Source organism: Balearica regulorum, chromosome 1, assembly GCF_011004875.1.
Source record: "Balearica regulorum gibbericeps isolate bBalReg1 chromosome 1, bBalReg1.pri, whole genome shotgun sequence".
Lineage (NCBI taxonomy): Eukaryota > Metazoa > Chordata > Aves > Gruiformes > Gruidae > Balearica > Balearica regulorum.
The window spans coordinates 33,067,236-33,079,530 of NC_046184.1; the positions used below are offsets into that span (position 1 = coordinate 33,067,236).

At 35.0% G+C, this 12,295-nt stretch overlaps 1 protein-coding gene across 10 annotated transcripts in view; it reads left to right on the forward strand.

Annotated features, from left to right (window-relative positions):
• The window catches only part of PPHLN1 (periphilin 1), a 77,572-nt gene that overhangs the window by 17,256 nt on the left and 48,021 nt on the right, over positions 1–12,295 (forward strand). The gene's annotated exons all lie outside the window — the stretch shown is intronic.

The window sequence follows — 12,295 nt, forward strand, 5'->3', positions numbered from 1 at the left end:
ATTTTGGGGGAGTGGAGGGGGAGGTTAGAACTTTTTGGAACAAGATAATAGGTAATAGATAAAGTAGATTCTGGTTTACACTAATTATTTACTGACTTCATATTATACTTTGTGTTTTATGCAGCAGTCTTACTGATTCAGTAGTTGCTACATTTTTTCTGAGGGTTGTTTTCCTCTCCGCTACCTCTTTAGCTCTTTTGTGCTTTGGACAACCAATTGGTTTGCAAACTGAGATTTATGTTTTATAATTTGACTTTTGTTACTTGGCCAAAATTATATGTATAATTGTATTACTAATGCACCATGGGTTTTTGTTTTGAATGGATTTTAAGAACTTGAACCTTCTTGTGCAGGTGTCACTTAACGTTTTAAAACTGTCCTGTACTGAAGGCTGTGTATAATCAAGAACAGTTCAGGACTGTCCACTATTGCAGGTCAATCCAGTTGAAAGTAAAAAAAAAAATTTCAACTCAGACAGGTCTGGTTTTGTTGCTGTAATGAATCTTTTACCTCCATTTAACTTAGAAGCCAGAGATTTAAAACTATATATATGAACACTGGCTGTTTTCGTGCTAAGAATATTGTGTCAAATGGAGTTTCTGCTGTTACTTTTGTTGGTGAGACCTGCTTTGTTTATACCTAAAGTTACACTAGAAATGTAATTCAAAGCAAGACTGTGGTCGCTCCACTTCAGAAATATTTGTCACTTGAGAGAATGGAGAGAAAAGCAGAGATGAGTGGACAGGGTTTCACTTGTAGAATTTTTTTGCCCCGACCCTACAATTTAAAAATATGGGGAGGAGGTAAAAATTCCTCTTATTTTCAACTGGATTTTTTTGCATATTTCAGCTAATTGTGGGGTTATTCTGTAAGGTGAATGTTGCTTTCTCTGGCAGCTAGTTGTAGTTGAGTGATTGCTTTTAATGTTTAAATATTTTTATTTGCATAACTATTGACTGTGATTTTTATTGAAGGCCTATTTTATTTTATTTCTTTACAGAATTTCTCATTCCAATTCTAAAAAACAGGTTTGCTTTCAAAAATTGCTTAGTGATAATTTTGTTCCTTTTAGGGGATCTTGCAGAACTCTGATTTAATTGCTTATACAATTTCCATCTCAGATTGAGGAGAAGGAGTTTAATTTTTAAAATCATAATATATGCTGTATTGTTTATTTAATTTCTTTTTCTCTTAATTGTTTCTCCTGATGACCTTCTCAGGTCAGTGCCAGTATTCCTGCCATTCAACCTGGAACGTTCCACAGGAGTCTGAGCTGTGATTTTTTTTTTTTTTTTTAAATTTTTTATTTTTTCCTCAGAGCTGGTGAGAGAATCCTTTGACTGTTACTGGTAACAGAGGAGTCTGGCTGTTCTAATTCATTTTGGAATGATGTCACAGAAGTTTTGTTTTTCTTATCAAAACATTTCAAATTTTCTCATATATAGGAATTGCCAAATTACCAGAACTTCCCACTACCTGATTTTAAATTTTTTTTCCTTGCCGAGCTTGTAAAAATAAAGCCTCATGCAGTAGAGCTTACCCTTTATATGAAACATAGAATGGTTCTAAATCTTGGTTTTAACTCCTGCTGAGAGCCGTAAGAGAAAACTGGGTAAGCTTGTGTTTCAAAACATAATTACAAATCGGTAATTTCAGTCTGATTCTCTGTGTATGGTATTTCTTATACTTTGATCCTTTGAATAGTTTCAGTTACATTTAAACATGATCTCTATGTTGTGACTCTAAAGAATTGACAAAAAGTAGTCTTTGGACTAAAGATAGTTATAATCTTCTCAAAGAACATTTTGATATTCTTAAAAACCCAGCCTGAATTATTGTTGAATAAAGAACAGCTGGGTAGTAAGTAAATTGACTTGTAAGTATTTATTTAACAACAATTAGAGTAAACACACTGAATTTGGTAACAAAATCCATGAGAAGTTCTCATCATGGGATTCTCAACTGCTATCATAGGTTTATTCAACTTGCTTTTGATCCAAAGCTATGTTATGTTTTAAAGATCTGTGTTGTTTTATGTATATAACTGTTTATCACTGCATTTTTTGTAAGGCTGTAAATTGTCATATGAAATTGGTGTCATTATTTTTTTAACATCAGTTATTGCATGAGAACTGTTTACTACAGCTATTAGTATGTTATAATATATGTATAAGGAAAAATTCAGTAGTGTGTGCAAACTCAGTTAAATTTAGTAATAACATTGATTTTTTTTTTTTGGTTAAAACTAAGACATGTTTTGGGAAAAATGATTATTCTTATCAGTGATGTTTACATAATGCTAATAAACTGTAAGGACATCCTCTGTTTACAATGTATGGTAGGGCAACATACCTAAAGATAAGATTATGTACCTGTACACTGTAAAGATCTTGACTAACACTTCACTTTAAAGAAGACTTTAAAAAGCAACCTTGTCTGGTTCAGTTTTATAGTTAGCATTATAGTCGGGTGGTAGATGGTATCAAACCAGCAAGTTAATGCTGTATCGGGAAATAATGGATAGCACTTGATTATTCTGGGAAGATTTCCTGACAAATATGTTGAAAAACAGCTAGGTACTGAGAGACAGTGGGGAGGGAAAGAGAAGGGAGTCTCCCTTTGAGTCCAGACAACTACCGTTAAGATGGCATCTATCTAAATCATCTCAGTGACCAGACAATGAATTGGCTTAATGACTGTAGTCATGGTTTTCTCAGGATGGGGAGTATTGTCACAGAGGACTTGCACATAATTTCCCCGAGGAAGATAAATGCTTCATCTGTTAGGTTTCAAAGACTTGTTTGTTATATTTTGAGTATACTAAACATTTCAGGGAATTTAATTCCCATTGAGAGAGGGAGGGAATATCAGGATGAGCTTTGCTTAAATGTTGTTTCTTTACATGAGCGCAAGTTAAGCATTTTTCTGTAACGAGAAGATTTTTGATATGCCATTTCCACCTACTGCTGTTTGTGAGTGTATTTTGATCTACATCTGAGGAAAAGTTTATTAATAAAGCAATTTCATGATCTCATGCCATTGGTACTATTTTTAAGGTGATGCTATTTTTGCATGCTAACAAATTATTCTTAATGTTAGTCTTGACCTTTATTCATGAGATATATTTGCATGGCCATACAAGGTTCTTTCCCTTGTATATGAAGCTTTTGTAGTATTAGTTTGTGAATTGATAACAAATGCTTTTGTCGAAGTGGAACTGAATGTTGACATCATGACACGCAGCTGTGTTGTATCAGCCAGCTCTGGGAATGGCTTTCTCTTCTGAAATCTGACTTTTAACAGTTGCATTGTGTTAAATGAAGTCCTATCTTACCTAGTCTAGTATGCCTAATTATTTTTTGAAATTATGCTTGAGAGCACGTTTATGCAATTTTGAAGTAGAATGGAAAAGGTATTTTAATGTGTTGACTTACAGAATGATAGAATAGTTTGAGTTGGAAGGGACCTTTAAAGGTCACCTAGTCCAACTCCCCTGCAATGCAGGGACATCTTCAATTAGATCAGGTTGTTTAGAGCCCTGTCCATCCTGACCTTGAATGTTTTCAGGGATGGGGCATCTACTGCCTCTCTGGGCAACCTGTTCCAGTGTTTCACATCCCTCATTTTAAAAAATTTCTTCCATATATTTAGTCTGAATCTGCCCTCTTTTAGTTTAAAACTATTACCCCTTGTCCTGTCACTACAAGCCCTACTAAAAAAGTCTGTCCTCATCTTTCTTATAGGCCTCCTTTAAGTGTGAAAAGGCCACAATAAAATCTCCCTGGAGCCTTCTCTTCTCCAGGCTGAACAACCCCAACTCTCTCAGCCTGTCCTCACAGGAGAGGTGCTCCAGCCCTCTGATCAGCTTCGTGTCCCTCCTCTGGACTCTCTCCAACAGCTCCATGTCTCTTCTGTACTGAGGCCCCCAGAGCTGGACACAGTACTCCTGGTGGGGTCTCACCAGAGCGGAGTAGAGAGGCAAACCAATTCAGGTTTGGTGAGGTAGTAAACTCAGTATATGTTCTACAATTTTTATCTTGATGCATTTTTTTGTAAAAATTTTGTACAAGGATTATCTAAGTAAGGCACAGGATTATGTTAACAGAGGAGACTGAAGTGACAAGCAATGACTGATCTTCAAAAACCCTCTTCAGCTACTGTTACTTTTATCCCTTACTAAAACTTGTCTCTGTTAAACAGTATTTTGTTTAAAAACTTATCTTGGAATCTACATTTATTATTCACAGCTAGAATATTGTGTTTTCAGTGTTGCTTAGATTTGTATCTCTATTATTTTTACCAAAAAAAAGTAGTATTACTTCTTCGAGCCTTACTGATGCTAACTTTAACTACTCTAAAATTCTGCCAAGGGACTTATATAATTTATCATAAATAAATAAAAGTCATGACTGCAGTAAGGAGACTGATCTTCCTACAGTAAAAATCTATTTCTGCAGCAGTTTAAAACTATCTAAGCTGGTGCCATTCCAGTCCTTACCTCTCCCTGTTACTGTTTCAGGTGTTTGTACTCTTCAAGGAGCTGGTCCTGCATGCTAAACCACCACAATCAATTAAATGATTTACTGCCAGTTTGGTTGCCCGAGAGAAAATATCAATGCCAGGTTAGGCATGGAACGGGAATATAGACTCCAGGAAGGTTGAGAAGATTAGGATTGTAGCAGCACCATTTTGAATCAGTATGACTTGTTGTGGAGGTGCACTCTATAAAGTTAACTGTTATTAAATCACTGAAATAACTGAAGGCATACAGTAGTTGCAAAAGGATTTTTAATAAGGACTTTACCCAAGTAGCATAGTTTGTTAAATATGTTTCAGTAAGTGCTGTTTGTCATATATAGAAAATGGCCTAAAAAAAAAAATGGAAAGAGATATTAATGTATATTTAGTGATTGTAAACTGTAAGCAACGTGAAAGGAAAAAGCAAACTGGAAAAAAAAAAGATAAAGCTACGTGGCTGAATAATTTAGAAGAGGAAATGTCTGTCTTAACTCAGGGCTTTCTGATTTTGAACAAGCTGCATACTTGGAAGGAAGGAATGAGATCAAATAAAGAAAAAGCCCATTATGTACAATTAAATTTTTCTTCATATACATATAATGTTTTTTATTTTGATAAATCTAAAAGCAGAGGTATTTTGCTAACTTTTATTTAAATTTGTTATGTAGAAGTCCATACCACCATTACAAAACTTTGGGGCATAAGCAAATGAAACCTATTTGACCTAATTGCTTCAAATTTCACTTTAAATTAAGAATAAAAACATCGCGATTTGTGGAGTATTTTTTCTGATATAGAGAAAAATGGAGTGTTTTTCTGATTTATACATCTCATTAAGGTATTTGGAAAGAGAAGAAAACTGAATATAGTAAGGGTATTGTTTGTCTGTATTACTGGCATAAGGTATTACTGCTTACAAACCTGTTCTACATCTTGCTCTTTCCTTTTGCAGCTTTTTATTGATAGTGTTAGAAAGTCAACCCCAAGGGTTCATCAAATCAATATATACTACTATAGTACACTACTTGTTGCTTTCTCTTAAGTATCAATGAACTAATGGCATTCTGTAGCATATCAATAAAAAGCCTTAAGAGCTCCTTTAGCTGATATTGCATGGTTTCTGGGTTCTTCTATTTAAGAATTTTAAAGATGGCCTTTGGGAAAAAGAGTAATAGCTTGCTAAACATAAAATTCACTTATGCCCCTAAAAATATAGTGCAAAAATATTTCCTTCTTTCTTTTAGGTACTTAGTGTGTGTATTAGACAAATGCTTGCCTGTGTTGAATTGCTTGGCAAGTGCTGACTGTGAAGTAAAAATCAAAGCAAACCCAACAAACCCACCCCTCACTCCACCCAAATGAACAAAACAACCCCAAAAAACCCAGCAAAAAACCCCACCCCGACCCCCAAAACCCCCTTCTTTTGTTTATCAATTTGGCAGTATAAAGTTGTGTGACTCTAAATAGCATGTACTTTCCTCTCCAGTCTCATGTAATTTTCCACATTATTTAGAAGATCTTTAAAAAATAAAATTATTTTAAAATCTCTATAGAGCTATTTACTTGCATTTCATAGTACCTTACTGTCCCCAGACCCTTGTTCTCAATACCTTTGTGCTTGCTTTGGGTGGTAATTGGGAATTTTTTCCATCTCCCACCCCATCAACCACAGGCTCTTTGGTATCACAGGGAACTTTAAAGTTCTTTCCCATGTGCTGGTCCCAGTGCCTGGGGCAAGATAACAGTAGTGTGAGCATCTACTTGGGAAGGTCTGTCCCATTAGAACTTTCTCTAGAAGCAATAATGATGACTGGTTTCTCTGGTCTATTATGGTATCAGGAAAAAAAAATAAGAGTATGTGAAGATACTGTATCTTGTTTCCTGTCTTCCAATTTGAGGCTTATATGTTGAGATACAGGAGTTGAATGGTTTCCATTTTGAATTAAGACTTTTTAGGAATTGATTCAGTTGCTGCTATATTGAGAAGTTTATTCCTCGAGCTAGTTACTTGAACTGCTTCATTGTTCTGGGGTGATACTCTGCTCAGAAAGTCGAGAGTATGCAATCTGGCCCAACAGTAGTGTCTATCAGTAAATATTTTATCAGTGAAATTCTGTCCTGTTGTAATTGCTATAGCTGTTAGTTGAATTTTTAACTTGGTCCATCACATACACACTCTGGAACTTTAGACCTATGATTTATTTTCTATTGTAGAGGAATTGCAGGGTCTTACTAAGCCCTCGTTTTCAAAAAGAAGCCAAGATCACATGCGTTTGAATGCAATTATTTTGTCTAATTTGCTCATGATTTGTCTAATTAATGTATTTTGTCTTTATTCTGCATACAGTTGTATAAAGCTGGTTGCTCTTAATTCTTTGAAACTTAAATCTGTGGGGTTTTTTGGACTCAAAGTCTTTATTTCCTAATCTGTATGCTTGACCATAGTTTCTCTCTGTCAGATAATAGAAAGAGAGTTTGAGATTAAATATAATTTTAGTGTATTGGCTCATCTTCCAGCAAGTTTATTAAAGTACATTATCAATGACCATAGAAAAGAGGATACTCTTTACTAATGATAGAGGAGTGTAATCTGATTTCCAGTTTCAGTTGAAATGCTTAGCTTTACTCTTCAATGGAAGAACATATAAGGCATTTCTCTCTAATGTTGCTATAATATTCAAGTAGTCTTAATTTTTATTCCCTGATCTGTCATGACATCCTGAGGTGCGGGGGAAGATGAGTTTAGTAGCTTTCATATTGAGTGAGGTCGACAAGTGGCATTGGTGTCAAGTTTTGGTGTTTGCATATGATGACTTCTATAGTACTACATGCAGCATAAAAATCATGAAGCATTTATATATTTTTAATTTTTTGTTGTACATTTGGTATGTCTAGTTATCCTTCTCTTTGTGAGATTTACTACAGTTCTGCAATGCCTGTTTCCTTATGCTTTCATGTGAAAAGCTGTTAATAAGATTACATTGTCTAGACCTAATTAATTTCATTCAAAGCAAATGCAAATATCACTTACAAGTACTGCAGTTACTTGCTTAGTCATAAAATGTTGAAACCCAGTTGTCATAAGAAATCTGTCATCATTTCAAATGTTCAAATGAAAGCTGATGGAACCAGATTCAATTACTTATATCTACAATGGTGTAATTCACTGTATTTTTTTTTAGCTTATGATAAATCAGTATGAAGATCTTTGGACAATAACAAGGGATTATAGTAAGTCTCTAAAGCAGAACTACAGTAAATTGTTGGTTAGTTGCACAAACATATACAGTGTACTTTGGAAAGAAAGGGAATGAGTTCTGGGAGAGAGGATGGTGGCTGGAATCTTGCACCACCTACATTTACTTTGAAGATGATAAAAATAGAGGTGTTCGTGACTCTTCGTGTTTGCTTTTTGGATGTTTAATGTAGCAAATCTTTCAAGAAACTTAGAGGTCAGGGGTGTGGTTATTTTATTACATGTTTTCCACATCATCCGAATCATGTTGGTAGCTGTGTTAGCTTCTGCAGTGTCTTGACAAGGAAGGCAAGAGGATTTTTTTAATTTTTGTTTCAGTCTTCCTCCCTCTTCCCCATGCCTGTTACAGGGAGAGTGTATAGAATTAAGAAGCATGGTTCAAATTTTGTCTGTTTTATCTTTTTGCACTGAAGTCTAGTGTCTTAGGAAATACATATAATTTCCTCTATTTATTTATAAGATTGTGAGAGTTACTTTTAGGCAAGGTTAGTAATTGAGCCCAAGAAGCCTATAAATGGAATGTTTGATCCCCCTGACAATAACAAAAATCTTTCTTGGGTGGAAGGGGTCACATAAACTTCTCTTTACTTTTTATCTAGCTAATAGACTTTACTCACCTGTGAGTTACTGAAAGAACTTAGAGTTTCTGCTCCTCAGCAATGTACTGTGGAGTTGCCAGTCTTTTCAGTGCAGTGCCAAAAGTATGAGAAATGTCCTCTATGGCTGGACCACATCGTAGATTAATGTTTTAGTTGAAAAGATGAAATGTCTGTATTGGGATGTAGAAGTCCAAGAGAATAGTAAGCATGAAGTATTGTACACAGTTGTCCAGTAGCATGAATTCAATGAGGGTGAACTAAGATTCCTTTTACAAACAAAACTTTTTCCAGTATTGCATGTGATGTGCTTCCATGTACCCAAGTACGCTTCCATTCCAGGCACATCATATCTGGCAAGTGATTGAATTTTATCTTTATGTACTCTTAAATTATAAAACTGACACACCAGTTTGTGTTACTCTTTGTTTCACATAGCTTAAGCTGTACCACTCTCTTTTGTAAACTAGAAGGCTTCCTGCAGCCCTCAGTTTCCCACAACATTGCTGCTGAATGGTTTGCAGGGCTTAAAATGACAGGGAGGGATGAGACCAGAAGTACTTGGTGTGGCAGTGGTAGCTTAGGAAAGGTGGTGTCTCTGATCCTTTGGCAACTGAAAAGCTCCCTTGTGTTGTATTCTCTCGGTCTGCTGCTACGCAGAAAGCCGTACCTTTGCTGTTCTGTATTTGTGTTTTTTTCCTTCAGGAAACTGGAACTGATGGTTAACTGAAATAACTCTCAGGCTTGTGCTTTTCCCTCAGGTGCCCTTGGTGAATGATATATCAGGATATAGCTGTTTACTATACTTTTTACTAAAATTTCAGGAGCTCATCCAAAATTATGAGTTTTAGTGAGAACTTAATGGTCAAGTTTCATGGAGGTTAAAAATAATACTTCCTGTTGCAGTTCTGCTGAGAGAATTAACTTGTGCTTTTGGGACTAAGTGTGAGATGTGAATACAAAGTATAAAGATAAAAGGGATCCTGTATAAAAAGGATTAATCCTGTATTTGTTATTAAGAGCAGTAGTTCTATTTTAAAGTTATAGCCAAGCACAAAATTTTGCATCTCTATTAAATATTGTACCCGCTCAATAAACCTTTTGAGTATGTGTTGGAATCTGAAGCATGTGCTTAACTGCTTTGCTGAATTGGGGCCTTCATTACCAAATTGCAGGTGTATGTTAGCTTAAGTATTTAAGGAAAAAAAAAAAGTCAAACAATGCTTATTTTGTTCTATTCAGTGTAGTTTGTTATTTTAATGGAAAACATCAGAAATGCTGTGCTGTTGCTGTGCTGTCCAAAACAAGTTTAATGTAGTTAATGGCTTGAGTGTTCAGCATGAGATAAGGTCCAGTTAAGAATTAACATGGAGTGATGAAATGAAAATTTAAAAAAAGAAAGTGAGATTCTACTTTTTTGTGCATAATGTTATTGTAGAATGAGGCTTTTAAGTGTTTTCCTGTTTAAAAGTGTATTTCAATGATATTTTGTAAATTCTTATGTGGATATTAGAGCATTTATTATATGTGTGCAATAGCTGGGGCTTCGTAAACATTTCCATAATAAACTTCTCTGTATACCAGGGCTTAATAACTTGCTCATAAAAACGTGCTTTGGGTATAAAAGTGGTGGACTGGTCTGCCAGAAAGCTTGTGCTTTAAAAATAAATAAGATTATTTAAAGAGAGAGATTTAGAAGGAAACTGAAGAAAAAGTGTGCTGTACTGAACTCATTCCTGATAAATATTTGATCAATATGTTCTTTAATAAATAAAAGACCCCCACTTAACTATATAAACTAGTTCAGTGTTGAGCTAATCTTTCTAGTATTCTTAAGGTCTGAATTTTTGCTTTAAGTCTATTGCTACATGAAATGTTCGTGCATGTAATGTAGAAAAAGCATTAGTTCTCTCTTTTTCAGCTATATCTCATAGGTTTGAGAACTCACCTGACTTAGATTTTTTTTTTGCTAAATTTAAGTGGACAAAGGGGTTTGAAAACATGTTTTCTCAGTCTGATAATTTCAGTTTTTTTCCTCCTGGAAAGTCTCCCGTCAATCTACACTTTTCCTAAAGAGTAGTGTCCAAAGGTGGGCACATTGCTCTTAGGCCTTTGAAGAAAGCAGGAGGATTATCCTTCTGTGTATTCTGGGGTGATTCATTCTTTGATGTGAGAATCTATAGAATGGCTACTGTATAGAGGCTATTATAATGGAGTACTATTTAACCATTCCTTAATTGTTTCTTTTGCTGGCTCACTTGAGGAGAAGAGTCACCATAAACAGAAGAAGAAAAGATGTTTAGAAAGGAAATGAATATTGATTTTTAGCACACCTGTTAGATATGAACCTGTGTAACATTGTCTTGTATCAGTTTTGATATGCAGATCTGTAAAATATGCTTTTCTGTAAGATAACATACCAATAAAAGGCCTGTGGTGTGATAGCAGTGAAGCAATTATTTAACTGTAAAACCTGGCTTTGCTTCACTGGTGCTTTACTGAAAACCAGGGTGGCTGACAGCTATTGATTCATACTTAAGTTTCATATGAAAGTTTTCAAAATAAAGATTTGTTTTATTTTCCTGATACTTTATTCCATCTGGCATTGGAGAAATAAGCTGAAGGTTTGTCTGAATTTTTACTGGCTATGCCCCTGCCCCACTGACTTTTCTGTTGCAGAATAACCTCAGTGTTGCTTGTGGGATGTTTGTGCTCTGAAGCAGAACCACTTATGCAGATGTGCTTTCCGTGCAAAAAGTAAATTGGCACTGTATAAAGCACATCAGTGTAATAGAGTTTGTATTACTGTGGTGCTACCTGTGTAGTTTCAGTAGTCCAAAACATCTTTGGCACACTGAAGTCCTTTGTCACCCGTCGCAAATGTGGGCCTGTAACAGCTGTAGGAATTGTACACTAGAGGGCTTTTTTCCTTTATCCACCAACATAAAATTAGCTATAGGTACTTTGTGCTAAATGAGACCACCAGATCTTTGCTTGTCTTTGTGAGACATTTCCTTATTTAAGGACTGGGACTAGGATGAGAAATAGGAGAGAAAAAACAATGAAATAAGATACATTCTGGCTTACTATAAATGCTGTGAAATCTTTATTTTTACTTAGCAATGGTGGGAGGAGCCGAGAAGTACTTGCTTCTCTTAGCAATGTGTCTTCTGAGCAAGGCAGATGTCGCAAGTCTAGATTCAGTAGGTGTTCGCTTGCATGTTTGTTAGCTTTGAGATTCTTTAGGAAAAGTTCAATTTGATACTGTTTTTTTGACTTTATATGCATATGTATATTAATATAATTTGCAGGTAACCAGGACATTTGAGGTATGGTCTGGAGTAACAATATATAAATGTGATAAAAAGTTTTGGTATTCACTAGATTGTGGTTTCAAATCAGTTGGGTTTCATGAGAGGGTCTGTGGCATTTTACAGTAAAATTCAAAATTAATATTGTGTATTGTGAAAGACATAGACATTTTAGTAGGTATAAATCTTCATATTTTCATTCAGGGTTTGACCTTAGGTGGATACATAGGCATGAGAATAGATATTCTGCAGTTTACTTTTTGTCCTTGCTGGATATAAACTGAAACCCCTCAATGATATTTCCCATAGCAGGGTGTCTCTCAAATGAGGGACATAGTCCCTTGAAAATAAGGGTAAGAGAAAAATAGAGTTGAAAATCAGCCAAATAGTGTGAGCTATATTTGCATGTGTATTTTTAGCTATTTTAAATTAAGGTTTAATTTCCAGGTGAAGTGGAGTGAATCTGAAGAAATAAAATGTAAGAGTCCCAATTTCTTGAGCATCTTTCTCTCATATTTTAGCTGTATTATCAAGAAATAAAAAGGAATTAGCTTCTAGCGATGGAGTAGTTGAATGAAATCTGGAAAAAATTATATATACATATTTTTTTCTAT